Genomic DNA, 26502 nt, shown 5'->3' with positions numbered 1-26502 from the left:
ATATTTGAAATGTGACAAATAATGTACAGACTTTTCTTGGCTCAAAACATATTCTCCCTAGCTCATGTGATGAGGCTAAAACGAACCTAAATACTGAAGGAAAGAAGAATTAAATAAAGTTTTGCAGTTGTAAAACATTTGTTTCTGGAGATTATTTCAGATGAAATGACATTTAGCCTCTGCATATTCAATAGTTTCTTTATCATTTTAATGAGTGAAGACAATGAAACCAATAGTCCATTTAAAATTTTCACAGGAATTTGCCAGCCTGTACAGATACTCAATGAACAATGAGTATATGAAGCAACAACAATTAAAAGATGCCTGCCTCAATGGGTGATTTTCCACTTTGCAAAGTTCTCCATTTCACAAAGAACAATCTGTTTTTAAAAAGATACTCGCCTGAACCGGGATATGCCAAAGAAAATTTCCTTTGTTGAAAACGGAAAAAGATTTGTATTATTGATATAATAAACAGAGAAGTTTAGCTTTTAGAGTCTCTTGATGAAATATTTTTTCTGCATCTGAGCTTATGCTGCAGATCATTAGATACCATAAATATACACGCCCGAACAGGGACTTGAACCCTGGACCCTCAGATTAAAAGTCTGATGCTCTACCGACTGAGCTATCCAGGCTCTGATGTTCTCATTGTGCCATCCCAGAAAGTAATATTTTACTTGGAAAAGCTGTTTATTAAACGCACAACAGAATTGTTTAAAAGGATCTCGCCCGAACAGGGACTTGAACCCTGGACTCTCAGATTAAAAGTCTGATGCTCTACCGACTGAGCTATCCAGGCTCTGGTAGGAAAATGATGCCAGTTTAGAAGGTTCTGCAAACTATAAAAAAGGGAAAATTTTAGTACGCAAAAATGGAAAAAGATCTGTGTTACTGAAAGTATAAACTGAGAAGTTTGACTTGTAGGACCTCTTGACAAAACACAAATGATATGCCTCTAGGTTTACAGTGCAGATCATTAGATGCCATCAATATTAGCACCCTTCAAAAATGTCTTTCCATTCTAATAGATGAAGAAAATTGATTTGTTACTAGTCTAATTGAAATGCTGTGTGCCTCTCTCAGTACGATGAATTTGAGTCTCTGATGAAATGTAGCCTTCCAGATTTAATTTTTAACTGTACTACTTGGCGATGATGTAATTACTGCCTAAAAATGTTAATGTCTGCCAATTGAAAAGAGATCAAGTAGAGTCCAATGTAAAATTAAGCCAAATGATTGTCCATTATGTGGATATTTGAAATGTGACAAATAATGTACAGACTTTTCTTGGCTCAAAACATATTCTCCCTAGCTCATGTGATGAGGCTAAAACGAACCTAAATACTGAAGGAAATAAGAATTAAATAAAGTTTTGCAGTTGTAAAACATTTGTTTTTGGAGATTATTTCAGATGAAATGACATTTAGCCTCTGCATATTCAATAGTTTCTTTATCATTTTAATGAGTGAAGACAATGAAACCAATAGTCCATTTAAAATTTTCACAGGAATTTGCCAGCCTGTACAGATACTCAATGAACAATGAGTATATGAAGCAACAACAATTAAAAGATGCCTGCCTCAATGGGTGATTTTCCACTTTGCAAAGTTCTCCATTTCACAAAGAACAATCTGTTTTTAAAAAGATACTCGCCTGAACCGGGATATGCCAAAGAAAATTTCCTTTGTTGAAAACGGAAAAAGATTTGTATTATTGATAGAATAAACAGAGAAGTTTAGCTTTTAGAGTCTCTTGATGAAATATTTTTTCTGCATCTGAGCTTATGCTGCAGATCATTAGATACCATAAATATACACGCCCGAACAGGGACTTGAACCCTGGACCCTAAGATTAAAAGTCTGATGCTCTACCGACTGAGCTATCCAGGCTCTGATGTTCTCATTGTGCCATCCCAGAAAGTAATATTTTACTTGGAAAAGCTGTTTATTAAACGCACAACAGAATTATTTAAAAGGATCTCGCCCGAACAGGGACTTGAACCCTGGACCCTCAGATTAAAAGCCTGATGCTCTACCGACTGAGCTATCCAGGCTCTGGTAGGAAAATGATGCCAGTTTAGAAGGTTCTGCAAACTATAAAAAAGGGAAAATTTTAGTACGCAAAAATGGAAAAAGATCTGTGTTACTGAAAGTATAAACTGAGAAGTTTGACTTGTAGGACCTCTTGACAAAACACAAATGATATGCCTCTAGGTTTACAGTGCAGATCATTAGATGCCATCAATATTAGCACCCTTCAAAAATGTCTTTCCATTCTAATAGATGAAGAAAATTGATTTGTTACTAGTCTAATTGAAATGCTGTGTGCCTCTCACAGTACGATGAATTTGAGTCTCTGATGAAATGTAGCCTTCCAGATTTAATTTTTAACTGTACTACTTGGCGATGATGTAATCACTGCCTAAAAATGTTAATGTCTGCCAATTGAAAAGAGATCAAGTAGAGTCCAATGTAAAATGAGGCCAAATGATGGTCCATTATGTGGATATTTGAAATGTGACAAATAATGTACAGACTTTTCTTGGCTCAAAACATATTCTCCCTAGCTCATGTGATGAGGCTAAAACGAACCTAAATACTGAAGGAAAGAAGAATTAAAAAAAGTTTTGCAGTTGTAAAACATTTGTTTCTGGAGATTATTTCAGATGAAATGACATTTAGCCTCTGCATATTCAATAGTTTCTTTATCATTTTAATGAGTGAAGACAATGAAACCAATAGTCCATTTAAAATTTTCACAGGAATTTGCCAGCCTGTACAGATACTCAATGAACAATGAGTATATGAAGCAACAACAATTAAAAGATGCCTGCCTCAATGGGTGATTTTCCACTTTGCAAAGTTCTCCATTTCACAAAGAACAATCTGTTTTTAAAAAGATACTCGCCTGAACCGGGATATGCCAAAGAAAATTTCCTTTGTTGAAAACGGAAAAAGATTTGTATTATTGATAGAATAAACAGAGAAGTTTAGCTTTTAGAGTCTCTTGATGAAATATTTTTTCTGCATCTGAGCTTATGCTGCAGATCATTAGATACCATAAATATACACGCCCAAACAGGGACTTGAACCCTGGACCCTCAGATTAAAAGTCTGATGCTCTACCGACTGAGCTATCCAGGCTCTGATGTTCTCATTGTGCCATCCCAGAAAGTAATATTTTACTTGGAAAACCTGTTTATTAAACGCACAACAGAATTGTTTAAAAGGATCTCGCCCGAACAGGGACTTGAACCCTGGACCCTCAGATTAAAAGTCTGATGCTCTACCGACTGAGCTATCCAGGCTCTGGTAGGAAAATGATGCCAGTTTAGAAGGTTCTGCAAACTATAAAAAAGGGAAAATTTTAGTACGCAAAAATGGAAAAAGATCTGTGTTACTGAAAGTATAAACTGAGAAGTTTGACTTGTAGGACCTCTTGACAAAACACAAATGATATGCCTCTAGGTTTACAGTGCAGATCATTAGATGCCATCAATATTAGCACCCTTCAAAAATGTCTTTCCATTCTAATAGATGAAGAAAATTGATTTGTTACTAGTCTAATTGAAATGCTGTGTGCCTCTCACAGTACGATGAATTTGAGTCTCTGATGAAATGTAGCCTTCCAGATTTAATTTTTAACTGTACTACTTGGCGATGATGTAATTACTGCCTAAAAATGTTAATGTCTGCCAATTGAAAAGAGATCAAGTAGAGTCCAATGTAAAATGAGGCCAAATGATGGTCCATTATGTGGATATTTGAAATGTGACAAATAATGTACAGACTTTTCTTGGCTCAAAACATATTCTCCCTAGCTCATGTGATGAGGCTAAAACGAACCTAAATACTGAAGGAAAGAAGAATTAAATAAAGTTTTGCAGTTGTAAAACATTTGTTTCTGGAGATTATTTCAGATGAAATGACATTTAGCCTCTGCATATTCAATAGTTTCTTTATCATTTTAATGAGTGAAGACAATGAAACCAATAGTCCATTTAAAATTTTCACAGGAATTTGCCAGCCTGTACAGATACTCAATGAACAATGAGTATATGAAGCAACAACAATTAAAAGATGCCTGCCTCAATGGGTGATTTTCCACTTTGCAAAGTTCTCCATTTCACAAAGAACAATCTGTTTTTAAAAAGATACTCGCCTGAACCGGGATATGCCAAAGAAAATTTCCTTTGTTGAAAACGGAAAAAGATTTGTATTATTGATAGAATAAACAGAGAAGTTTAGCTTTTAGAGTCTCTTGATGAAATATTTTTTCTGCATCTGAGCTTATGCTGCAGATCATTAGATACCATAAATATACACGCCCGAACAGGGACTTGAACCCTGGACCCTCAGATTAAAAGTCTGATGCTCTACCGACTGAGCTATCCAGGCTCTGATGTTCTCCTTGTGCCATCCCAGAAAGTAATATTTTACTTGGAAAAGCTGTTTATTAAACGCACAACAGAATTGTTTAAAAGGATCTCGCCCGAACAGGGACTTGAACCCTGGACCCTCAGATTAAAAGTCTGATGCTCTACCGACTGAGCTATCCAGGCTCTGGTAGGAAAATGATGCCAGTTTAGAAGGTTCTGCAAACTATAAAAAAGGGAAATTTTAGTACGCAAAAATGGAAAAAGATCTGTGTTACTGAAAGTATAAACTGAGAAGTTTGACTTGTAGGACCTCTTGACAAAACACAAATAATATGCCTCTAGGTTTACAGTGCAGATCATTAGATGCCATCAATATTAGCACCCTTCAAAAATGTCTTTTCATTCTAATAGATGAAGAAAATTGATTTGTTACTAGTCTAATTGAAATGCTGTGTGCCTCTCACAGTACGATGAATTTGAGTCTCTGATGAAATGTAGCCTTCCAGATTTAATTTTTAACTGTACTACTTGGCGATGATGTAATTACTGCCTAAAAATGTTAATGTCTGCCAATTGAAAAGAGATCAAGTAGAGTCCAATGTAAAATGAGGCCAAATGATGGTCCATTATGTGGATATTTGAAATGTGACAAATAATGTACAGACTTTTCTTGGCTCAAAACATATTCTCCCTAGCTCATGTGATGAGGCTAAAACGAACCTAAATACTGAAGGAAAGAAGAATTAAATAAAGTTTTGCAGTTGTAAAACATTTGTTTCTGGAGATTATTTCAGATGAAATGACATTTAGCCTCTGCATATTCAATAGTTTCTTTATCATTTTAATGAGTGAAGACAATGAAACCAATAGTCCATTTAAAATTTTCACAGGAATTTGCCAGCCTGTACAGATACTCAATGAACAATGAGTATATGAAGCAACAACAATTAAAAGATGCCTGCCTCAATGGGTGATTTTCCACTTTGCAAAGTTTTCCATTTCACAAAGAACAATCTGTTTTTAAAAAGATACTCGCCTGAACCGGGATATGCCAAAGAAAATTTCCTTTGTTGAAAACGGAAAAAGATTTGTATTATTGATAGAATAAACAGAGAAGTTTAGCTTTTAGAGTCTCTTGATGAAATATTTTTTCTGCATCTGAGCTTATGCTGCAGATCATTAGATACCATAAATATACATGCCCGAACAGGGACTTGAACCCTGGACCCTCAGATTAAAAGTCTGATGCTCTACCGACTGAGCTATCCAGGCTCTGATGTTCTCATTGTGCCATCCCAGAAAGTAATATTTTACTTGGAAAACCTGTTTATTAAATGCACAACAGAATTGTTTAAAAGGATCTCGCCCGAACAGGGACTTGAACCCTGGACCCTCAGATTAAAAGTCTGATGCTCTACCGACTGAGCTATCCAGGCTCTGGTAGGAAAATGATGCCAGTTTAGAAGGTTCTGCAAACTATAAAAAAGGGAAAATTTTAGTACGCAAAAATGGAAAAAGATCTGTGTTACTGAAAGTATAAACTGAGAAGTTTGACTTGTAGGACCTCTTGACAAAACACAAATGATATGCCTCTAGGTTTACAGTGCAGATCATTAGATGCCATCAATATTAGCACCCTTCAAAAATGTCTTTCCATTCTAATAGATGAAGAAAATTGATTTGTTACTAGTCTAATTGAAATGCTGTGTGCCTCTCACAGTACGATGAATTTGAGTCTCTGATGAAATGTAGCCTTCCAGATTTAATTTTTAACTGTACTACTTGGCGATGATGTAATTACTGCCTAAAAATGTTAATGTCTGCCAATTGAAAAGAGATCAAGTAGAGTCCAATGTAAAATGAGGCCAAATGATGGTCCATTATGTGGATATTTGAAATGTGACAAATAATGTACAGACTTTTCTTGGCTCAAAACATATTCTCCCTAGCTCATGTGATGAGGCTAAAACGAACCTAAATACTGAAGGAAAGAAGAATTAAATAAAGTTTTGCAGTTGTAAAACATTTGTTTCTGGAGATTATTTCAGATGAAATGACATTTAGCCTCTGCATATTCAATAGTTTCTTTATCATTTTAATGAGTGAAGACAATGAAACCAATAGTCCATTTAAAATTTTCACAGGAATTTGCCAGCCTGTACAGATACTCAATGAACAATGAGTATATGAAGCAACAACAATTAAAAGATGCCTGCCTCAATGGGTGATTTTCCACTTTGCAAAGTTCTCCATTTCACAAAGAACAATCTGTTTTTAAAAAGATACTCGCCTGAACCGGGATATGCCAAAGAAAATTTCCTTTGTTGAAAACGGAAAAAGATTTGTATTATTGATAGAATAAACAGAGAAGTTTAGCTTTTAGAGTCTCTTGATGAAATATTTTTTCTGCATCTGAGCTTATGCTGCAGATCATTAGATACCATAAATATACACGCCCGAACAGGGACTTGAACCCTGGACCCTCAGATTAAAAGTCTGATGCTCTACCGACTGAGCTATCCAGGCTCTGATGTTCTCCTTGTGCCATCCCAGAAAGTAATATTTTACTTGGAAAAGCTGTTTATTAAACGCACAACAGAATTGTTTAAAAGGATCTCGCCCGAACAGGGACTTGAACCCTGGACCCTCAGATTAAAAGTCTGATGCTCTACCGACTGAGCTATCCAGGCTCTGGTAGGAAAATGATGCCAGTTTAGAAGGTTCTGCAAACTATAAAAAAGGGAAAATTTTAGTACGCAAAAATGGAAAAAGATCTGTGTTACTGAAAGTATAAACTGAGAAGTTTGACTTGTAGGACCTCTTGACAAAACACAAATGATATGCCTCTAGGTTTACAGTGCAGATCATTAGATGCCATCAATATTAGCACCCTTCAAAAATGTCTTTCCATTCTAATAGATGAAGAAAATTGATTTGTTACTAGTCTAATTGAAATGCTGTGTGCCTCTCACAGTACGATGAATTTGAGTCTCTGATGAAATGTAGCCTTCCAGATTTAATTTTTAACTGTACTACTTGGCGATGATGTAATTACTGCCTAAAAATGTTAATGTCTGCCAATTGAAAAGAGATCAAGTAGAGTCCAATGTAAAATTAAGCCAAATGATTGTCCATTATGTGGATATTTGAAATGTGACAAATAATGTACAGACTTTTCTTGGCTCAAAACATATTCTCCCTAGCTCATGTGATGAGGCTAAAACGAACCTAAATACTGAAGGAAAGAAGAATTAAATAAAGTTTTGCAGTTGTAAAACATTTGTTTCTGGAGATTATTTCAGATGAAATGACATTTAGCCTCTGCATATTCAATAGTTTCTTTATCATTTTAATGAGTGAAGACAATGAAACCAATAGTCCATTTAAAATTTTCACAGGAATTTGCCAGCCTGTACAGATACTCAATGAACAATGAGTATATGAAGCAACAACAATTAAAAGATGCCTGCCTCAATGGGTGATTTTCCACTTTGCAAAGTTCTCCATTTCACAAAGAACAATCTGTTTTTAAAAAGATACTCGCCTGAACCGGGATATGCCAAAGAAAATTTCCTTTGTTGAAAACGGAAAAAGATTTGTATTATTGATAGAATAAACAGAGAAGTTTAGCTTTTAGAGTCTCTTGATGAAATATTTTTTCTGCATCTGAGCTTATGCTGCAGATCATTAGATACCATAAATATACACGCCCGAACAGGGACTTGAACCCTGGACCCTCAGATTAAAAGTCTGATGCTCTACCGACTGAGCTATCCAGGCTCTGATGTTCTCATTTTGCCATCCCAGAAAGTAATATTTTACTTGGAAAAGCTGTTTATTAAACGCACAACAGAATTGTTTAAAAGGATCTCGCCCGAACAGGGACTTGAACCCTGGACCCTCAGATTAAAAGTCTGATGCTCTACCGACTGAGCTATCCAGGCTCTGCTAGGAAAATGATGCCAGTTTAGAAGGTTCTGCAAACTATAAAAAAGGGAAAATTTTAGTACGCAAAAATGGAAAAAGATCTGTGTTACTGAAAGTATAAACTGAGAAGTTTGACTTGTAGGACCTCTTGACAAAACACAAATGATATGCCTCTAGGTTTACAGTGCAGATCATTAGATGCCATCAATATTAGCACCCTTCAAAAATGTCTTTCCATTCTAATAGATGAAGAAAATTGATTTGTTACTAGTCTAATTAAAATGCTGTGTGCCTCTCACAGTACGATGAATTTGAGTCTCTGATGAAATGTAGCCTTCCAGATTTAATTTTTAACTGTACTACTTGGCGATGATGTAATTACTGCCTAAAAATGTTAATGTCTGCCAATTGAAAAGAGATCAAGTAGAGTCCAATGTAAAATGAGGCCAAATGATTGTCCATTATGTGGATATTTGAAATGTGACAAATAATGTACAGACTTTTCTTGGCTCAAAACATATTCTCCCTAGCTCATGTGATGAGGCTAAAACGAACCTAAATACTGAAGGAAAGAAGAATTAAATAAAGTTTTGCAGTTGTAAAACATTTGTTTCTGGAGATTATTTCAGATGAAATGACATTTAGCCTCTGCATATTCAATAGTTTCTTTATCATTTTAATGAGTGAAGACAATGAAACCAATAGTCCATTTAAAATTTTCACAGGAATTTGCCAGCCTGTACAGATACTCAATGAACAATGAGTATATGAAGCAACAACAATTAAAAGATGCCTGCCTCAATGGGTGATTTTCCACTTTGCAAAGTTCTCCATTTCACAAAGAACAATCTGTTTTTAAAAAGATACTCGCCTGAACCGGGATATGCCAAAGAAAATTTCCTTTGTTGAAAACGGAAAAAGATTTGTATTATTGATAGAATAAACAGAGAAGTTTAGCTTTTAGAGTCTCTTGATGAAATATTTTTTCTGCATCTGAGCTTATGCTGCAGATTATTAGATACCATAAATATACACGCCCGAACAGGGACTTGAACCCTGGACCCTCAGATTAAAAGTCTGATGCTCTACCGACTGAGCTATCCAGGCTCTGATGTTCTCATTGTGCCATCCCAGAAAGTAATATTTTACTTGGAAAAGCTGTTTATTAAACGCACAACAGAATTGTTTAAAAGGATCTCGCCCGAACAGGGACTTGAACCCTGGACCCTCAGATTAAAAGTCTGATGCTCTACCGACTGAGCTATCCAGGCTCTATTAGGAAAATGATGCCAGTTTAGAAGGTTCTGCAAACTATAAAAAAGGGAAAATTTTAGTACGCAAAAATGGAAAAAGATCTGTGTTACTGAAAGTATAAACTGAGAAGTTTGACTTGTAGGACCTCTTGACAAAACACAAATGATATGCCTCTAGGTTTACAGTGCAGATCATTAGATGCCATCAATATTAGCACCCTTCAAAAATGTCTTTCCATTCTAATAGATGAAGAAAATTGATTTGTTACTAGTCTAATTGAAATGCTGTGTGCCTCTCTCAGTACGATGAATTTGAGTCTCTGATGAAATGTAGCCTTCCAGATTTAATTTTTAACTGTACTACTTGGCGATGATGTAATTACTGCCTAAAAATGTTAATGTCTGCCAATTGAAAAGAGATCAAGTAGAGTCCAATGTAAAATTAAGCCAAATGATTGTCCATTATGTGGATATTTGAAATGTGACAAATAATGTACAGACTTTTCTTGGCTCAAAACATATTCTCCCTAGCTCATGTGATGAGGCTAAAACGAACCTAAATACTGAAGGAAAGAAGAATTAAATAAAGTTTTGCAGTTGTAAAACATTTGTTTCTGGATATTATTTCAGATGAAATGACATTTAGCCTCTGCATATTCAATAGTTTCTTTATCATTTTAATGAGTGAAGACAATGAAACCAATAGTCCATTTAAAATTTTCACAGGAATTTGCCAGCCTGTACAGATACTCAATGAACAATGAGTATATGAAGCAACAACAATTAAAAGATGCCTGCCTCAATGGGTGATTTTCCACTTTGCAAAGTTCTCCATTTCACAAAGAACAATCTGTTTTTAAAAAGATACTCGCCTGAACCGGGATATGCCAAAGAAAATTTCCTTTGTTGAAAACGGAAAAAGATTTGTATTATTGATAGAATAAACAGAGAAGTTTAGCTTTTAGAGTCTCTTGATGAAATATTTTTTCTGCATCTGAGCTTATGCTGCAGATCATTAGATACCATAAATATACACGCCCGAACAGGGACTTGAACCCTGGACCCTCAGATTAAAAGTCTGATGCTCTACCGACTGAGCTATCCAGGCTCTGATGTTCTCATTGTGCCATCCCAGAAAGTAATATTTTACTTGGAAAAGCTGTTTATTAAACGCACAACAGAATTGTTTAAAAGGATCTCGCCCGAACAGGGACTTGAACCCTGGGCCCTCAGATTAAAAGTCTGATGCTCTACCGACTGAGCTATCCAGGCTCTGGTAGGAAAATGATGCCAGTTTAGAAGGTTCTGCAAACTATAAAAAAGGGGAAATTTTAGTACGCAAAAATGGAAAAAGATCTGTGTTACTGAAAGTATAAACTGAGAAGTTTGACTTGTAGGACCTCTTGACAAAACACAAATGATATGCCTCTAGGTTTACAGTGCAGATCATTAGATGCCATCAATATTAGCACCCTTCAAAAATGTCTTTCCATTCTAATAGATGAAGAAAATTGATTTGTTACTAGTCTAATTGAAATGCTGTGTGCCTCTCACAGTACGATGAATTTGAGTCTCTGATGAAATGTAGCCTTCCAGATTTAATTTTTAACTGTACTACTTGGCGATGATGTAATTACTGCCTAAAAATGTTAATGTCTGCCAATTGAAAAGAGATCAAGTAGAGTCCAATGTAAAATGAGGCCAAATGATTGTCCATTATGTGGATATTTGAAATGTGACAAATAATGTACAGACTTTTCTTGGCTCAAAACATATTCTCCCTAGCTCATGTGATGAGGCTAAAACGAACCTAAATACTGAAGGAAAGAAGAATTAAATAAAGTTTTGCAGTTGTAAAACATTTGTTTCTGGAGATTATTTCAGATGAAATGACATTTAGCCTCTGCATATTCAATAGTTTCTTTATCATTTTAATGAGTGAATACAATGAAACCAATAGTCCATTTAAAATTTTCACAGGAATTTGCCAGCCTGTACAGATACTCAATGAACAATGAGTATATGAAGCAACAACAATTAAAAGATGCCTGCCTCAATGGGTGATTTTCCACTTTGCAAAGTTCTCCATTTCACAAAGAACAATCTGTTTTTAAAAAGATACTCGCCTGAACCGGGATATGCCAAAGAAAATTTCCTTTGTTGAAAACGGAAAAAGATTTGTATTATTGATAGAATAAACAGAGAAGTTTAGCTTTTAGAGTCTCTTGATGAAATATTTTTTCTGCATCTGAGCTTATGCTGCAGATCATTAGATACCATAAATATACACGCCCGAACAGGGACTTGAACCCTGGACCCTAAGATTAAAAGTCTGATGCTCTACCGACTGAGCTATCCAGGCTCTGATGTTCTCATCGTGCCATCCCAGAAAGTAATATTTTACTTGGAAAAGCTGTTTATTAAACGCACAACAGAATTATTTAAAAGGATCGCGCCCGAACAGGGACTTGAACCCTGGACCCTCAGATTAAAAGCCTGATGCTCTACCGACTGAGCTATCCAGGCTCTGGTAGGAAAATGATGCCAGTTTAGAAGGTTCTGCAAACTATAAAAAAGGGAAAATTTTAGTACGCAAAAATGGAAAAAGATCTGTGTTACTGAAAGTATAAACTGAGAAGTTTGACTTGTAGGACCTCTTGACAAAACACAAATGATATGCCTCTAGGTTTACAGTGCAGATCATTAGATGCCATCAATATTAGCACCCTTCAAAAATGTCTTTCCATTCTAATAGATGAAGAAAATTGATTTGTTACTAGTCTAATTGAAATGCTGTGTGCCTCTCACAGTACGATGAATTTGAGTCTCTGATGAAATGTAGCCTTCCAGATTTAATTTTTAACTGTACTACTTGGCGATGATGTAATTACTGCCTAAAAATGTTAATGTCTGCCAATTGAAAAGAGATCAAGTAGAGTCCAATGTAAAATGAGGCCAAATGATTGTCCATTATGTGGATATTTGAAATGTGACAAATAATGTACAGACTTTTCTTGGCTCAAAACATATTCTCCCTAGCTCATGTGATGAGGCTAAAACGAACCTAAATACTGAAGGAAAGAAGAATTAAATAAAGTTTTGCAGTTGTAAAACATTTGTTTCTGGAGATTATTTCAGATGAAATGACATTTAGCCTCTGCATATTCAATAGTTTCTTTATCATTTTAATGAGTGAAGACAATGAAACCAATAGTCCATTTAAAATTTTCACAGGAATTTGCCAGCCTGTACAGATACTCAATGAACAATGAGTATATGAAGCAACAACAATTAAAAGATGCCTGCCTCAATGGGTGATTTTCCACTTTGCAAAGTTCTCCATTTCACAAAGAACAATCTGTTTTTAAAAAGATACTCGCCTGAACCGGGATATGCCAAAGAAAATTTCCTTTGTTGAAAACGGAAAAAGATTTGTATTATTGATATAATAAACAGAGAAGTTTAGCTTTTAGAGTCTCTTGATGAAATATTTTTTCTGCATCTGAGCTTATGCTGCAGATCATTAGATACCATAAATATACACGCCCGAACAGGGACTTGAACCCTGGACCCTCAGATTAAAAGTCTGATGCTCTACCGACTGAGCTATCCAGGCTCTGATGTTCTCATTGTGCCATCCCAGAAAGTAATATTTTACTTGGAAAAGCTGTTTATTAAACGCACAACAGAATTGTTTAAAAGGATCTCGCCCGAACAGGGACTTGAACCCTGGACTCTCAGATTAAAAGTCTGATGCTCTACCGACTGAGCTATCCAGGCTCTGGTAGGAAAATGATGCCAGTTTAGAAGGTTCTGCAAACTATAAAAAAGGGAAAATTTTAGTACGCAAAAATGGAAAAAGATCTGTGTTACTGAAAGTATAAACTGAGAAGTTTGACTTGTAGGACCTCTTGACAAAACACAAATGATATGCCTCTAGGTTTACAGTGCAGATCATTAGATGCCATCAATATTAGCACCCTTCAAAAATGTCTTTCCATTCTAATAGATGAAGAAAATTGATTTGTTACTAGTCTAATTGAAATGCTGTGTGCCTCTCTCAGTACGATGAATTTGAGTCTCTGATGAAATGTAGCCTTCCAGATTTAATTTTTAACTGTACTACTTGGCGATGATGTAATTACTGCCTAAAAATGTTAATGTCTGCCAATTGAAAAGAGATCAAGTAGAGTCCAATGTAAAATTAAGCCAAATGATTGTCCATTATGTGGATATTTGAAATGTGACAAATAATGTACAGACTTTTCTTGGCTCAAAACATATTCTCCCTAGCTCATGTGATGAGGCTAAAACGAACCTAAATACTGAAGGAAATAAGAATTAAATAAAGTTTTGCAGTTGTAAAACATTTGTTTTTGGAGATTATTTCAGATGAAATGACATTTAGCCTCTGCATATTCAATAGTTTCTTTATCATTTTAATGAGTGAAGACAATGAAACCAATAGTCCATTTAAAATTTTCACAGGAATTTGCCAGCCTGTACAGATACTCAATGAACAATGAGTATATGAAGCAACAACAATTAAAAGATGCCTGCCTCAATGGGTGATTTTCCACTTTGCAAAGTTCTCCATTTCACAAAGAACAATCTGTTTTTAAAAAGATACTCGCCTGAACCGGGATATGCCAAAGAAAATTTCCTTTGTTGAAAACGGAAAAAGATTTGTATTATTGATAGAATAAACAGAGAAGTTTAGCTTTTAGAGTCTCTTGATGAAATATTTTTTCTGCATCTGAGCTTATGCTGCAGATCATTAGATACCATAAATATACACGCCCGAACAGGGACTTGAACCCTGGACCCTAAGATTAAAAGTCTGATGCTCTACCGACTGAGCTATCCAGGCTCTGATGTTCTCATTGTGCCATCCCAGAAAGTAATATTTTACTTGGAAAAGCTGTTTATTAAACGCACAACAGAATTATTTAAAAGGATCTCGCCCGAACAGGGACTTGAACCCTGGACCCTCAGATTAAAAGCCTGATGCTCTACCGACTGAGCTATCCAGGCTCTGGTAGGAAAATGATGCCAGTTTAGAAGGTTCTGCAAACTATAAAAAAGGGAAAATTTTAGTACGCAAAAATGGAAAAAGATCTGTGTTACTGAAAGTATAAACTGAGAAGTTTGACTTGTAGGACCTCTTGACAAAACACAAATGATATGCCTCTAGGTTTACAGTGCAGATCATTAGATGCCATCAATATTAGCACCCTTCAAAAATGTCTTTCCATTCTAATAGATGAAGAAAATTGATTTGTTACTAGTCTAATTGAAATGCTGTGTGCCTCTCACAGTACGATGAATTTGAGTCTCTGATGAAATGTAGCCTTCCAGATTTAATTTTTAACTGTACTACTTGGCGATGATGTAATCACTGCCTAAAAATGTTAATGTCTGCCAATTGAAAAGAGATCAAGTAGAGTCCAATGTAAAATGAGGCCAAATGATGGTCCATTATGTGGATATTTGAAATGTGACAAATAATGTACAGACTTTTCTTGGCTCAAAACATATTCTCCCTAGCTCATGTGATGAGGCTAAAACGAACCTAAATACTGAAGGAAAGAAGAATTAAAAAAAGTTTTGCAGTTGTAAAACATTTGTTTCTGGAGATTATTTCAGATGAAATGACATTTAGCCTCTGCATATTCAATAGTTTCTTTATCATTTTAATGAGTGAAGACAATGAAACCAATAGTCCAGTTAAAATTTTCACAGGAATTTGCCAGCCTGTACAGATACTCAATGAACAATGAGTATATGAAGCAACAACAATTAAAAGATGCCTGCCTCAATGGGTGATTTTCCACTTTGCAAAGTTCTCCATTTCACAAAGAACAATCTGTTTTTAAAAAGATACTCGCCTGAACCGGGATATGCCAAAGAAAATTTCCTTTGTTGAAAACGGAAAAAGATTTGTATTATTGATAGAATAAACAGAGAAGTTTAGCTTTTAGAGTCTCTTGATGAAATATTTTTTCTGCATCTGAGCTTATGCTGCAGATCATTAGATACCATAAATATACACGCCCAAACAGGGACTTGAACCCTGGACCCTCAGATTAAAAGTCTGATGCTCTACCGACTGAGCTATCCAGGCTCTGATGTTCTCATTGTGCCATCCCAGAAAGTAATATTTTACTTGGAAAACCTGTTTATTAAACGCACAACAGAATTGTTTAAAAGGATCTCGCCCGAACAGGGACTTGAACCCTGGACCCTCAGATTAAAAGTCTGATGCTCTACCGACTGAGCTATCCAGGCTCTGGTAGGAAAATGATGCCAGTTTAGAAGGTTCTGCAAACTATAAAAAAGGGAAAATTTTAGTACGCAAAAATGGAAAAAGATCTGTGTTACTGAAAGTATAAACTGAGAAGTTTGACTTGTAGGACCTCTTGACAAAACACAAATGATATGCCTCTAGGTTTACAGTGCAGATCATTAGATGCCATCAATATTAGCACCCTTCAAAAATGTCTTTCCATTCTAATAGATGAAGAAAATTGATTTGTTACTAGTCTAATTGAAATGCTGTGTGCCTCTCACAGTACGATGAATTTGAGTCTCTGATGAAATGTAGCCTTCCAGATTTAATTTTTAACTGTACTACTTGGCGATGATGTAATTACTGCCTAAAAATGTTAATGTCTGCCAATTGAAAAGAGATCAAGTAGAGTCCAATGTAAAATGAGGCCAAATGATGGTCCATTATGTGGATATTTGAAATGTGACAAATAATGTACAGACTTTTCTTGGCTCAAAACATATTCTCCCTAGCTCATGTGATGAGGCTAAAACGAACCTAAATACTGAAGGAAAGAAGAATTAAATAAAGTTTTGCAGTTGTAAAACATTTGTTTCTGGAGATTATTTCAGATGAAATGACATTTAGCCTCTGCATATTCAATAGTTTCTTTATCATTTTAATGAGTGAAGACAATGAAACCAATAGTCCATTTAAAATTTTCACAGGAATTTGCCAGCCTGTACAGATACTCAATGAACAATGAGTATATGAAGCAACAACAATTAAAAGATGCCTGCCTCAATGGGTGATTTTCCACTTTGCAAAGTTCTCCATTTCACAAAGAACAATCTGTTTTTAAAAAGATACTCGCCTGAACCGGGATATGCCAAAGAAAATTTCCTTTGTTGAAAACGGAAAAAGATTTGTATTATTGATAGAATAAACAGAGAAGTTTAGCTTTTAGAGTCTCTTGATGAAATATTTTTTCTGCATCTGAGCTTATGCTGCAGATCATTAGATACCATAAATATACACGCCCGAACAGGGACTTGAACCCTGGACCCTCAGATTAAAAGTCTGATGCTCTACCGACTGAGCTATCCAGGCTCTGATGTTCTCCTTGTGCCATCCCAGAAAGTAATATTTTACTTGGAAAAGCTGTTTATTAAACGCACAACAGAATTGTTTAAAAGGATCTCGCCCGAACAGGGACTTGAACCCTGGACCCTCAGATTAAAAGTCTGATGCTCTACCGACTGAGCTATCCAGGCTCTGGTAGGAAAATGATGCCAGTTTAGAAGGTTCTGCAAACTATAAAAAAGGGAAATTTTAGTACGCAAAAATGGAAAAAGATCTGTGTTACTGAAAGTATAAACTGAGAAGTTTGACTTGTAGGACCTCTTGACAAAACACAAATAATATGCCTCTAGGTTTACAGTGCAGATCATTAGATGCCATCAATATTAGCACCCTTCAAAAATGTCTTTTCATTCTAATAGATGAAGAAAATTGATTTGTTACTAGTCTAATTGAAATGCTGTGTGCCTCTCACAGTACGATGAATTTGAGTCTCTGATGAAATGTAGCCTTCCAGATTTAATTTTTAACTGTACTACTTGGCGATGATGTAATTACTGCCTAAAAATGTTAATGTCTGCCAATTGAAAAGAGATCAAGTAGAGTCCAATGTAAAATGAGGCCAAATGATGGTCCATTATGTGGATATTTGAAATGTGACAAATAATGTACAGACTTTTCTTGGCTCAAAACATATTCTCCCTAGCTCATGTGATGAGGCTAAAACGAACCTAAATACTGAAGGAAAGAAGAATTAAATAAAGTTTTGCAGTTGTAAAACATTTGTTTCTGGAGATTATTTCAGATGAAATGACATTTAGCCTCTGCATATTCAATAGTTTCTTTATCATTTTAATGAGTGAAGACAATGAAACCAATAGTCCATTTAAAATTTTCACAGGAATTTGCCAGCCTGTACAGATACTCAATGAACAATGAGTATATGAAGCAACAACAATTAAAAGATGCCTGCCTCAATGGGTGATTTTCCACTTTGCAAAGTTTTCCATTTCACAAAGAACAATCTGTTTTTAAAAAGATACTCGCCTGAACCGGGATATGCCAAAGAAAATTTCCTTTGTTGAAAACGGAAAAAGATTTGTATTATTGATAGAATAAACAGAGAAGTTTAGCTTTTAGAGTCTCTTGATGAAATATTTTTTCTGCATCTGAGCTTATGCTGCAGATCATTAGATACCATAAATATACACGCCCGAACAGGGACTTGAACCCTGGACCCTCAGATTAAAAGTCTGATGCTCTACCGACTGAGCTATCCAGGCTCTTATGTTCTCATTGTGCCATCCCAGAAAGTAATATTTTACTTGGAAAACCTGTTTATTAAATGCACAACAGAATTGTTTAAAAGGATCTCGCCCGAACAGGGACTTGAACCCTGGACCCTCAGATTAAAAGTCTGATGCTCTACCGACTGAGCTATCCAGGCTCTGGTAGGAAAATGATGCCAGTTTAGAAGGTTCTGCAAACTATAAAAAAGGGAAAATTTTAGTACGCAAAAATGGAAAAAGATCTGTGTTACTGAAAGTATAAACTGAGAAGTTTGACTTGTAGGACCTCTTGACAAAACACAAATGATATGCCTCTAGGTTTACAGTGCAGATCATTAGATGCCATCAATATTAGCACCCTTCAAAAATGTCTTTCCATTCTAATAGATGAAGAAAATTGATTTGTTACTAGTCTAATTGAAATGCTGTGTGCCTCTCACAGTACGATGAATTTGAGTCTCTGATGAAATGTAGCCTTCCAGATTTAATTTTTAACTGTACTACTTGGCGATGATGTAATTACTGCCTAAAAATGTTAATGTCTGCCAATTGAAAAGAGATCAAGTAGAGTCCAATGTAAAATGAGGCCAAATGATGGTCCATTATGTGGATATTTGAAATGTGACAAATAATGTACAGACTTTTCTTGGCTCAAAACATATTCTCCCTAGCTCATGTGATGAGGCTAAAACGAACCTAAATACTGAAGGAAAGAAGAATTAAATAAAGTTTTGCAGTTGTAAAACATTTGTTTCTGGAGATTATTTCAGATGAAATGACATTTAGCCTCTGCATATTCAATAGTTTCTTTATCATTTTAATGAGTGAAGACAATGAAACCAATAGTCCATTTAAAATTTTCACAGGAATTTGCCAGCCTGTACAGATACTCAATGAACAATGAGTATATGAAGCAACAACAATTAAAAGATGCCTGCCTCAATGGGTGATTTTCCACTTTGCAAAGTTCTCCATTTCACAAAGAACAATCTGTTTTTAAAAAGATACTCGCCTGAACCGGGATATGCCAAAGAAAATTTCCTTTGTTGAAAACGGAAAAAGATTTGTATTATTGATAGAATAAACAGAGAAGTTTAGCTTTTAGAGTCTCTTGATGAAATATTTTTTCTGCATCTGAGCTTATGCTGCAGATCATTAGATACCATAAATATACACGCCCGAACAGGGACTTGAACCCTGGACCCTCAGATTAAAAGTCTGATGCTCTACCGACTGAGCTATCCAGGCTCTGATGTTCTCCTTGTGCCATCCCAGAAAGTAATATTTTACTTGGAAAAGCTGTTTATTAAACGCACAACAGAATTGTTTAAAAGGATCTCGCCCGAACAGGGACTTGAACCCTGGACCCTCAGATTAAAAGTCTGATGCTCTACCGACTGAGCTATCCAGGCTCTGGTAGGAAAATGATGCCAGTTTAGAAGGTTCTGCAAACTATAAAAAAGGGAAAATTTTAGTACGCAAAAATGGAAAAAGATCTGTGTTACTGAAAGTATAAACTGAGAAGTTTGACTTGTAGGACCTCTTGACAAAACACAAATGATATGCCTCTAGGTTTACAGTGCAGATCATTAGATGCCATCAATATTAGCACCCTTCAAAAATGTCTTTCCATTCTAATAGATGAAGAAAATTGATTTGTTACTAGTCTAATTGAAATGCTGTGTGCCTCTCACAGTACGATGAATTTGAGTCTCTGATGAAATGTAGCCTTCCAGATTTAATTTTTAACTGTACTACTTGGCGATGATGTAATTACTGCCTAAAAATGTTAATGTCTGCCAATTGAAAAGAGATCAAGTAGAGTCCAATGTAAAATGAGGCCAAATGATGGTCCATTATGTGGATATTTGAAATGTGACAAATAATGTACAGACTTTTCTTGGCTCAAAACATATTCTCCCTAGCTCATGTGATGAGGCTAAAACGAACCTAAATACTGAAGGAAAGAAGAATTAAATAAAGTTTTGCAGTTGTAAAACATTTGTTTCTGGAGATTATTTCAGATGAAATGACATTTAGCCTCTGCATATTCAATAGTTTCTTTATCATTTTAATGAGTGAAGACAATGAAACCAATAGTCCATTTAAAATTTTCACAGGAATTTGCCAGCCTGTACAGATACTCAATGAACAATGAGTATATGAAGCAACAACAATTAAAAGATGCCTGCCTCAATGGGTGATTTTCCACTTTGCAAAGTTCTCCATTTCACAAAGAACAATCTGTTTTTAAAAAGATACTCGCCTGAACCGGGATATGCCAAAGAAAATTTCCTTTGTTGAAAACGGAAAAAGATTTGTATTATTGATAGAATAAACAGAGAAGTTTAGCTTTTAGAGTCTCTTGATGAAATATTTTTTCTGCATCTGAGCTTATGCTGCAGATCATTAGATACCATAAATATACACGCCCGAACAGGGACTTGAACCCTGGACCCTCAGATTAAAAGTCTGATGCTCTACCGACTGAGCTATCCAGGCTCTGATGTTCTCCTTGTGCCATCCCAGAAAGTAATATTTTACTTGGAAAAGCTGTTTATTAAACGCACAACAGAATTGTTTAAAAGGATCTCGCCCGAACAGGGACTTGAACCCTGGACCCTCAGATTAAAAGTCTGATGCTCTACCGACTGAGCTATCCAGGCTCTGGTAGGAAAATGATGCCAGTTTAGAAGGTTCTGCAAACTATAAAAAAGGGAAAATTTTAGTACGCAAAAATGGAAAAAGATCTGTGTTACTGAAAGTATAAACTGAGAAGTTTGACTTGTAGGACCTCTTGACAAAACACAAATGATATGCCTCTAGGTTTACAGTGCAGATCATTAGATGCCATCAATATTAGCACCCTTCAAAAATGTCTTTCCATTCTAATAGATGAAGAAAATTGATTTGTTACTAGTCTAATTGAAATGCTGTGTGCCTCTCACAGTACGATGAATTTGAGTCTCTGATGAAATGTAGCCTTCCAGATTTAATTTTTAACTGTACTACTTGGCGATGATGTAATTACTGCCTAAAAATGTTAATGTCTGCCAATTGAAAAGAGATCAAGTAGAGTCCAATGTAAAATGAGGCCAAATGATGGTCCATTATGTGGATATTTGAAATGTGACAAATAATGTACAGACTTTTCTTGGCTCAAAACATATTCTCCCTAGCTCATGTGATGAGGCTAAAACGAACCTAAATACTGAAGGAAAGAAGAATTAAATAAAGTTTTGCAGTTGTAAAACATTTGTTTCTGGAGATTATTTCAGATGAAATGACATTTAGCCTCTGCATATTCAATAGTTTCTTTATCATTTTAATGAGTGAAGACAATGAAACCAATAGTCCATTTAAAATTTTCACAGGAATTTGCCAGCCTGTACAGATACTCAATGAACAATGAGTATATGAAGCAACAACAATTAAAAGATGCCTGCCTCAATGGGTGATTTTCCACTTTGCAAAGTTCTCCATTTCACAAAGAACAATCTGTTTTTAAAAAGATACTCGCCTGAACCGGGATATGCCAAAGAAAATTTCCTTTGTTGAAAACGGAAAAAGATTTGTATTATTGATAGAATAAACAGAGAAGTTTAGCTTTTAGAGTCTCTTGATAAAATATTTTTTCTGCATCTGAGCTTATGCTGCAGATCATTAGATACCATAAATATACACGCCCGAACAGGGACTTGAACCCTGGACCCTCAGATTAAAAGTCTGATGCTCTACCGACTGAGCTATCCAGGCTCTGATGTTCTCCTTGTGCCATCCCAGAAAGTAATATTTTACTTGGAAAAGCTGTTTATTAAACGCACAACAGAATTGTTTAAAAGGATCTCGCCCGAACAGGGACTTGAACCCTGGACCCTCAGATTAAAAGTCTGATGCTCTACCGACTGAGCTATCCAGGCTCTGGTAGGAAAATGATGCCAGTTTAGAAGGTTCTGCAAACTATAAAAAAGGGAAAATTTTAGTACGCAAAAATGGAAAAAGATCTGTGTTACTGAAAGTATAAACTGAGAAGTTTGACTTGTAGGACCTCTTGACAAAACACAAATGATATGCCTCTAGGTTTACAGTGCAGATCATTAGATGCCATCAATATTAGCACCCTTCAAAAATGTCTTTCCATTCTAATAGATGAAGAAAATTGATTTGTTACTAGTCTAATTGAAATGCTGTGTGCCTCTCACAGTACGATGAATTTGAGTCTCTGATGAAATGTAGCCTTCCAGATTTAATTTTTAACTGTACTACTTGGCGATGATGTAATTACTGCCTAAAAATGTTAATGTCTGCCAATTGAAAAGAGATCAAGTAGAGTCCAATGTAAAATGAGGCCAAATGATGGTCCATTATGTGGATATTTGAAATGTGACAAATAATGTACAGACTTTTCTTGGCTCAAAACATATTCTCCCTAGCTCATGTGATGAGGCTAAAACGAACCTAAATACTGAAGGAAAGAAGAATTAAATAAAGTTTTGCAGTTGTAAAACATTTGTTTCTGGAGATTATTTCAGATGAAATGACATTTAGCCTCTGCATATTCAATAGTTTCTTTATCATTTTAATGAGTGAAGACAATGAAACCAATAGTCCATTTAAAATTTTCACAGGAATTTGCCAGCCTGTACAGATACTCAATGAACAATGAGTATATGAAGCAACAACAATTAAAAGATGCCTGCCTCAATGGGTGATTTTCCACTTTGCAAAGTTCTCCATTTCACAAAGAACAATCTGTTTTTAAAAAGATACTCGCCTGAACCGGGATATGCCAAAGAAAATTTCCTTTGTTGAAAACGGAAAAAGATTTGTATTATTGATAGAATAAACAGAGAAGTTTAGCTTTTAGAGTCTCTTGATGAAATATTTTTTCTGCATCTGAGCTTATGCTGCAGATCATTAGATACCATAAATATACACGCCCGAACAGGGACTTGAACCCTGGACCCTCAGATTAAAAGTCTGATGCTCTACCGACTGAGCTATCCAGGCTCTGATGTTCTCCTTGTGCCATCCCAGAAAGTAATATTTTACTTGGAAAAGCTGTTTATTAAACGCACAACAGAATTGTTTAAAAGGATCTCGCCCGAACAGGGACTTGAACCCTGGACCCTCAGATTAAAAGTCTGATGCTCTACCGACTGAGCTATCCAGGCTCTGGTAGGAAAATGATGCCAGTTTAGAAGGTTCTGCAAACTATAAAAAAGGGAAAATTTTAGTACGCAAAAATGGAAAAAGATCTGTGTTACTGAAAGTATAAACTGAGAAGTTTGACTTGTAGGACCTCTTGACAAAACACAAATGATATGCCTCTAGGTTTACAGTGCAGATCATTAGATGCCATCAATATTAGCACCCTTCAAAAATGTCTTTCCATTCTAATAGATGAAGAAAATTGATTTGTTACTAGTCTAATTGAAATGCTGTGTGCCTCTCACAGTACGATGAATTTGAGTCTCTGATGAAATGTAGCCTTCCAGATTTAATTTTTAACTGTACTACTTGGCGATGATGTAATTACTGCCTAAAAATGTTAATGTCTGCCAATTGAAAAGAGATCAAGTAGAGTCCAATGTAAAATGAGGCCAAATGATGGTCCATTATGTGGATATTTGAAATGTGACAAATAATGTACAGACTTTTCTTGGCTCAAAACATATTCTCCCTAGCTCATGTGATGAGGCTAAAACGAACCTAAATACTGAAGGAAAGAAGAATTAAATAAAGTTTTGCAGTTGTAAAACATTTGTTTCTGGAGATTATTTCAGATGAAATGACATTTAGCCTCTGCATATTCAATAGTTTCTTTATCATTTTAATGAGTGAAGACAATGAAACCAATAGTCCATTTAAAATTTTCACAGGAATTTGCCAGCCTGTACAGATACTCAATGAACAATGAGTATATGAAGCAACAACAATTAAAAGATGCCTGCCTCAATGGGTGATTTTCCACTTTGCAAAGTTCTCCATTTCACAAAGAACAATCTGTTTTTAAAAAGATACTCGCCTGAACCGGGATATGCCAAAGAAAATTTCCTTTGTTGAAAACGGAAAAAGATTTGTATTATTGATAGAATAAACAGAGAAGTTTAGCTTTTAGAGTCTCTTGATGAAATATTTTTTCTGCATCTGAGCTTATGCTGCAGATCATTAGATACCATAAATATACACACCCGAACAGGGACTTGAACCCTGGACCCTCAGATTAAAAGTCTGATGCTCTACCGACTGAGCTATCCAGGCTCTGGTAGGAAAATGATGCCAGTTTAGAAGGTTCTGCAAACTATAAAAAAGGGAAAATTTTAGTACGCAAAAATGGAAAAAGATCTGTGTTACTGAAAGTATAAACTGAGAAGTTTGACTTGTAGGACCTCTTGACAAAACACAAATGATATGCCTCTAGGTTTACAGTGCAGATCATTAGATGCCATCAATATTAGCACCCTTCAAAAATGTCTTTCCATTCTAATAGATGAAGAAAATTGATTTGTTACTAGTCTAATTGAAATGCTGTGTGCCTCTCACAGTACGATGAATTTGAGTCTCTGATGAAATGTAGCCTTCCAGATTTAATTTTTAACTGTACTACTTGGCGATGATGTAATCACTGCCTAAAAATGTTAATGTCTGCCAATTGAAAAGAGATCAAGTAGAGTCCAATGTAAAATGAGGCCAAATGATGGTCCATTATGTGGATATTTGAAATGTGACAAATAATGTACAGACTTTTCTTGGCTCAAAACATATTCTCCCTAGCTCATGTGATGAGGCTAAAACGAACCTAAATACTGAAGGAAAGAAGAATTAAATAAAGTTTTGCAGTTGTAAAACATTTGTTTCTGGAGATTATTTCAGATGAAATGACATTTAGCCTCTGCATATTCAATAGTTTCTTTATCATTTTAATGAGTGAAGACAATGAAACCAATAGTCCATTTAAAATTTTCACAGGAATTTGCCAGCCTGTACAGATACTCAATGAACAATGAGTATATGAAGCAACAACAATTAAAAGATGCCTGCCTCAATGGGTGATTTTCCACTTTGCAAAGTTCTCCATTTCACAAAGAACAATCTGTTTTTAAAAAGATACTCGCCTGAACCGGGATATGCCAAAGAAAATTTCCTTTGTTGAAAACGGAAAAAGATTTGTATTATTGATAGAATAAACAGAGAAGTTTAGCTTTTAGAGTCTCTTGATGAAATATTTTTTCTGCATCTGAGCTTATGCTGCAGATCATTAGATACCATAAATATACACGCCCGAACAGGGACTTGAACCCTGGACCCTCAGATTAAAAGTCTGATGCTCTACCGACTGAGCTATCCAGGCTCTGATGTTCTCCTTGTGCCATCCCAGAAAGTAATATTTTACTTGGAAAAGTTGTTTATTAAACGCACAACAGAATTGTTTAAAAGGATCTCGCCCGAACAGGGACTTGAACCCTGGACCCTCAGATTAAAAGTCTGATGCTCTACCGACTGAGCTATCCAGGCTCTGGTAGGAAAATGATGCCAGTTTAGAAGGTTCTGCAAACTATAAAAAAGGGAAAATTTTAGTACGCAAAAATGGAAAAAGATCTGTGTTACTGAAAGTATAAACTGAGAAGTTTGACTTGTAGGACCTCTTGACAAAACACAAATGATATGCCTCTAGGTTTACAGTGCAGATCATTAGATGCCATCAATATTAGCACCCTTCAAAAATGTCTTTCCATTCTAATAGATGAAGAAAATTGATTTGTTACTAGTCTAATTGAAATGCTGTGTGCCTCTCACAGTACGATGAATTTGAGTCTCTGATGAAATGTAGCCTTCCAGATTTAATTTTTAACTGTACTACTTGGCGATGATGTAATTACTGCCTAAAAATGTTAATGTCTGCCAATTGAAAAGAGATCAAGTAGAGTCCAATGTAAAATGAGGCCAAATGATGGTCCATTATGTGGATATTTGAAATGTGACAAATAATGTACAGACTTTTCTTGGCTCAAAACATATTCTCCCTAGCTCATGTGATGAGGCTAAAACGAACCTAAATACTGAAGGAAAGAAGAATTAAATAAAGTTTTGCAGTTGTAAAACATTTGTTTCTGGAGATTATTTCAGATGAAATGACATTTAGCCTCTGCATATTCAATAGTTTCTTTATCATTTTAATGAGTGAAGACAATGAAACCAATAGTCCATTTAAAATTTTCACAGGAATTTGCCAGCCTGTACAGATACTTAATGAACAATGAGTATATGAAGCAACAACAATTAAAAGATGCCTGCCTCAAT

At 35.5% G+C, this 26502-nt stretch overlaps 30 non-coding genes across 30 annotated transcripts; all 30 read right to left on the bottom strand.

Annotated features, from left to right (window-relative positions):
* Nucleotides 1-565: 565 nt before the first annotated feature.
* TRNAK-UUU (transfer RNA lysine (anticodon UUU)) lies at nt 566-638 on the bottom strand. Its single transcript has one exon. It is a non-coding gene; the product is annotated as a tRNA-Lys (tRNA).
* A 2599-nt stretch (nt 639-3237) lies between these two features.
* TRNAK-UUU (transfer RNA lysine (anticodon UUU)) lies at nt 3238-3310 on the bottom strand. The gene has a single exon. It is a non-coding gene; the product is annotated as a tRNA-Lys (tRNA).
* Nucleotides 3311-4327: 1017 nt separating this feature from the next.
* TRNAK-UUU (transfer RNA lysine (anticodon UUU)) lies at nt 4328-4400 on the bottom strand. The gene has a single exon. It is a non-coding gene; the product is annotated as a tRNA-Lys (tRNA).
* Nucleotides 4401-4491: 91 nt separating this feature from the next.
* TRNAK-UUU (transfer RNA lysine (anticodon UUU)) lies at nt 4492-4564 on the bottom strand. The gene has a single exon. It is a non-coding gene; the product is annotated as a tRNA-Lys (tRNA).
* Nucleotides 4565-5580: 1016 nt separating this feature from the next.
* Nucleotides 5581-5653, bottom strand: TRNAK-UUU (transfer RNA lysine (anticodon UUU)). The gene has a single exon. It is a non-coding gene; the product is annotated as a tRNA-Lys (tRNA).
* A 91-nt stretch (nt 5654-5744) lies between these two features.
* TRNAK-UUU (transfer RNA lysine (anticodon UUU)) lies at nt 5745-5817 on the bottom strand. The gene has a single exon. It is a non-coding gene; the product is annotated as a tRNA-Lys (tRNA).
* A 1017-nt stretch (nt 5818-6834) lies between these two features.
* On the bottom strand, nt 6835-6907 carry TRNAK-UUU (transfer RNA lysine (anticodon UUU)). Its single transcript has one exon. It is a non-coding gene; the product is annotated as a tRNA-Lys (tRNA).
* Nucleotides 6908-6998: 91 nt separating this feature from the next.
* TRNAK-UUU (transfer RNA lysine (anticodon UUU)) lies at nt 6999-7071 on the bottom strand. Its single transcript has one exon. It is a non-coding gene; the product is annotated as a tRNA-Lys (tRNA).
* A 1017-nt stretch (nt 7072-8088) lies between these two features.
* On the bottom strand, nt 8089-8161 carry TRNAK-UUU (transfer RNA lysine (anticodon UUU)). The gene has a single exon. It is a non-coding gene; the product is annotated as a tRNA-Lys (tRNA).
* A 91-nt stretch (nt 8162-8252) lies between these two features.
* Nucleotides 8253-8325, bottom strand: TRNAK-UUU (transfer RNA lysine (anticodon UUU)). Its single transcript has one exon. It is a non-coding gene; the product is annotated as a tRNA-Lys (tRNA).
* Nucleotides 8326-9342: 1017 nt separating this feature from the next.
* TRNAK-UUU (transfer RNA lysine (anticodon UUU)) lies at nt 9343-9415 on the bottom strand. Its single transcript has one exon. It is a non-coding gene; the product is annotated as a tRNA-Lys (tRNA).
* Nucleotides 9416-9506: 91 nt separating this feature from the next.
* On the bottom strand, nt 9507-9579 carry TRNAK-UUU (transfer RNA lysine (anticodon UUU)). The gene has a single exon. It is a non-coding gene; the product is annotated as a tRNA-Lys (tRNA).
* Nucleotides 9580-10596: 1017 nt separating this feature from the next.
* Nucleotides 10597-10669, bottom strand: TRNAK-UUU (transfer RNA lysine (anticodon UUU)). The gene has a single exon. It is a non-coding gene; the product is annotated as a tRNA-Lys (tRNA).
* A 91-nt stretch (nt 10670-10760) lies between these two features.
* Nucleotides 10761-10833, bottom strand: TRNAK-UUU (transfer RNA lysine (anticodon UUU)). Its single transcript has one exon. It is a non-coding gene; the product is annotated as a tRNA-Lys (tRNA).
* A 2271-nt stretch (nt 10834-13104) lies between these two features.
* Nucleotides 13105-13177, bottom strand: TRNAK-UUU (transfer RNA lysine (anticodon UUU)). Its single transcript has one exon. It is a non-coding gene; the product is annotated as a tRNA-Lys (tRNA).
* Nucleotides 13178-15776: 2599 nt separating this feature from the next.
* On the bottom strand, nt 15777-15849 carry TRNAK-UUU (transfer RNA lysine (anticodon UUU)). Its single transcript has one exon. It is a non-coding gene; the product is annotated as a tRNA-Lys (tRNA).
* A 1017-nt stretch (nt 15850-16866) lies between these two features.
* TRNAK-UUU (transfer RNA lysine (anticodon UUU)) lies at nt 16867-16939 on the bottom strand. Its single transcript has one exon. It is a non-coding gene; the product is annotated as a tRNA-Lys (tRNA).
* Nucleotides 16940-17030: 91 nt separating this feature from the next.
* On the bottom strand, nt 17031-17103 carry TRNAK-UUU (transfer RNA lysine (anticodon UUU)). The gene has a single exon. It is a non-coding gene; the product is annotated as a tRNA-Lys (tRNA).
* Nucleotides 17104-18119: 1016 nt separating this feature from the next.
* TRNAK-UUU (transfer RNA lysine (anticodon UUU)) lies at nt 18120-18192 on the bottom strand. Its single transcript has one exon. It is a non-coding gene; the product is annotated as a tRNA-Lys (tRNA).
* A 91-nt stretch (nt 18193-18283) lies between these two features.
* TRNAK-UUU (transfer RNA lysine (anticodon UUU)) lies at nt 18284-18356 on the bottom strand. Its single transcript has one exon. It is a non-coding gene; the product is annotated as a tRNA-Lys (tRNA).
* Nucleotides 18357-19373: 1017 nt separating this feature from the next.
* TRNAK-UUU (transfer RNA lysine (anticodon UUU)) lies at nt 19374-19446 on the bottom strand. Its single transcript has one exon. It is a non-coding gene; the product is annotated as a tRNA-Lys (tRNA).
* Nucleotides 19447-19537: 91 nt separating this feature from the next.
* Nucleotides 19538-19610, bottom strand: TRNAK-UUU (transfer RNA lysine (anticodon UUU)). Its single transcript has one exon. It is a non-coding gene; the product is annotated as a tRNA-Lys (tRNA).
* Nucleotides 19611-20627: 1017 nt separating this feature from the next.
* Nucleotides 20628-20700, bottom strand: TRNAK-UUU (transfer RNA lysine (anticodon UUU)). The gene has a single exon. It is a non-coding gene; the product is annotated as a tRNA-Lys (tRNA).
* A 91-nt stretch (nt 20701-20791) lies between these two features.
* On the bottom strand, nt 20792-20864 carry TRNAK-UUU (transfer RNA lysine (anticodon UUU)). The gene has a single exon. It is a non-coding gene; the product is annotated as a tRNA-Lys (tRNA).
* A 1017-nt stretch (nt 20865-21881) lies between these two features.
* Nucleotides 21882-21954, bottom strand: TRNAK-UUU (transfer RNA lysine (anticodon UUU)). The gene has a single exon. It is a non-coding gene; the product is annotated as a tRNA-Lys (tRNA).
* Nucleotides 21955-22045: 91 nt separating this feature from the next.
* On the bottom strand, nt 22046-22118 carry TRNAK-UUU (transfer RNA lysine (anticodon UUU)). Its single transcript has one exon. It is a non-coding gene; the product is annotated as a tRNA-Lys (tRNA).
* A 1017-nt stretch (nt 22119-23135) lies between these two features.
* TRNAK-UUU (transfer RNA lysine (anticodon UUU)) lies at nt 23136-23208 on the bottom strand. The gene has a single exon. It is a non-coding gene; the product is annotated as a tRNA-Lys (tRNA).
* A 91-nt stretch (nt 23209-23299) lies between these two features.
* Nucleotides 23300-23372, bottom strand: TRNAK-UUU (transfer RNA lysine (anticodon UUU)). Its single transcript has one exon. It is a non-coding gene; the product is annotated as a tRNA-Lys (tRNA).
* Nucleotides 23373-25479: 2107 nt separating this feature from the next.
* TRNAK-UUU (transfer RNA lysine (anticodon UUU)) lies at nt 25480-25552 on the bottom strand. Its single transcript has one exon. It is a non-coding gene; the product is annotated as a tRNA-Lys (tRNA).
* Nucleotides 25553-25643: 91 nt separating this feature from the next.
* Nucleotides 25644-25716, bottom strand: TRNAK-UUU (transfer RNA lysine (anticodon UUU)). The gene has a single exon. It is a non-coding gene; the product is annotated as a tRNA-Lys (tRNA).
* Nucleotides 25717-26502: the final 786 nt, after the last annotated feature.

The sequence above is a fragment of the Crinia signifera genome, unplaced genomic scaffold (assembly GCF_055691185.1).
Source record: "Crinia signifera unplaced genomic scaffold, ASM5569118v1 HAP2_SCAFFOLD_277, whole genome shotgun sequence".
In the NCBI taxonomy this organism is placed as follows: Eukaryota; Metazoa; Chordata; class Amphibia; order Anura; family Myobatrachidae; genus Crinia; species Crinia signifera.
The sequence above is the reverse complement of the archived record's forward strand: the minus strand, read 5'-3'. Positions and strand labels throughout refer to the sequence as shown.